Raw genomic sequence first — 2230 nt, 5'->3', positions numbered from 1 at the left:
CCCTTGTAGCTTTAAATTTAAGTCATTTAAATGCCAGGTAATGTTCACCATAATGGCCAAATCCTGAACCCAATTATCATCATAAGTCATTTAAATGCCAGGTAATGTTCACCATAATGGCCAAATCCTGAACCCAATTATCATCATAAGTCATTTAAATGCCAGGTAATGTTCACCATAATGGCCAAATCCTGAACCCAATTATCGTCATACAGTTTGTCGGGTGATTCGCCTTTCATTTCCAAAAAAATCTTAATTTCTTCTCGAAGAAGCCAGAAGTGCTTTAAAACACTATAACACGAAAGCCAGCAAACTTCTGCATAGTACGGTAGACTCTCAAATTCACATCCAATGTCACTAAGTAAAGAAGAAAACTGACATTGATTCAGTCCTTGAGATTGAATAAAATTTACTACCTTCTTCACAAATTGCAACACATGATTCATTTTTATGAATTTTGAGGACAGAACTTCTTGGTGAATGATGCAGTGAATATGGTGAAACTTACAACTAGGACAGACTTGGTTCTGCTACTTAGCAACAAATCTATTCTGTTTCCCCGTCATAGAAGGAGCCCCATCCGTTGCTTCACACACAAGTTTTGATAACGGAAGATTGTACTTTTCTAAGAGCCCATACACTTTGTTAAAGATATCCTCACCAGTTGTGTTTTTAAGAGAAATTATGTCTAGTAACTCCTCAGTTATAATTAAGTCAGTATCACAGGCCCGGATAAACACAGCTAATTGTTCCACACCACTAACATCTGCACTTTCATCAACTGCAATAGAAAATGCCGTGAAACTTTTAACTTTTGCAAACAACTGTTCACTTAAATTAGTCACATTATCATCAACTCTTTCGGCAACAGTGTTTCGTGACAAGGAAATGTTTTTGAAAATTTGAACCTTATCGGGACATACAGTTTCTGTAGTTTTTACAAGACACCCTTTTATAAACTCACTCTCGCTAAAACATTTAGAATTCTTTGCTACAAGTTCTGCAATTATGTAGCTTGCTTTAACAACGGCTTCATTGTCTCGTTTCACGTTCCTTAACAAAGACTGTTGCTTGACGAGTGCAGCCTTAAAATCCCATAATTTATCTACCCTTGACTTTTCTTTATACTGGTCGTATTTTTCACGATGGGTTTCGTAATGCCGTCTTATACTGTACTCTTTTGGAACACTTATATTTTGTCAATAAATCAAACATGTAATTTTACCTTCTATTTCAGCAGCCTCCGTAGTCTAGAGGTAATGTTCCCACCTCATGACTCGTAGTACGCGGGTTCAAACCTGACGGAGGTGGAATTTTTAAGGGCGGAAAAATTCAGGGAATAAGTCCTCCGGGAGAGACTTTAAGCTGTGGGTCCCGTGTCATAGCTTTACGGCACGTAAAAGAACCTCATATCTCCTAAGGAGGTCACTGAGCCAAATTCAAGGACATTTCCCGCCCAACAGTAGTCTCTAACGCCTCTGATAGATGGGGGAAGCATTATAGATACCGTTAAGCCAGTAGAGGCCGAACTCGCTGGCTTGGTCAGGACTGATGGTAAGCACCAGTATCGGTAGGGTATAGAGACTGGTAGAATATCATAGAGGGAAGCACAATGGACCAATACTGGTCTAAGTGCATGGGGAAACCCACCCTCTCCAATAATTAACTAACTAACTACCTTCTATTTCACAACAAAAATAAGCGATTTCCCATTTTTCTTGAAAAACACGGCGCTCACTTTCAATAGTTGTTTTTTTTTGCTACTTGAATATTTTGAAAGCGACAATGTTACTGTTTAATTATAACCTTTATACATGTTCATCACAAGTTAACATCAGCACCTGTCGCTGTGTGAAAATGAACTGAATGACAAAGTTTGCTAGCAGCCCATTAGACAATGGCTTGGGTTGGCAAGCTAGTTTTGAAGGTAGAAATCCCTTGCACTTGTCTGTCAGTTGCCACCCTCCTTGCATTCTTAGTATGCCTCCAAAGGGATTCTTGGAAATACTTGGGGCGGTGAGGCTGTGCGGATTTTAGTGCATTAACCTTTTGAAATACAGTAGTTTGTTCTTCACGAACTTTACAAACCGTTAGTTGGACAAACCCTTCTGCAATTCTCAGAATCACTTTTCCTGCAGCCTGCTAATTTATATCTGCGTGAGACTTCTTGTCTTCTGGTCTGTTGGGAAATTGTCTTTACAAAAAATATTTCTACTAAAATTTTAATATT

This window comes from Cryptotermes secundus, unplaced genomic scaffold (genome assembly GCF_002891405.2).
Source record: "Cryptotermes secundus unplaced genomic scaffold, Csec_1.0 scaffold2097, whole genome shotgun sequence".
Lineage (NCBI taxonomy): Eukaryota > Metazoa > Arthropoda > Insecta > Blattodea > Kalotermitidae > Cryptotermes > Cryptotermes secundus.
The sequence above is the reverse complement of the archived record's forward strand: the minus strand, read 5'-3'. Positions refer to the sequence as shown.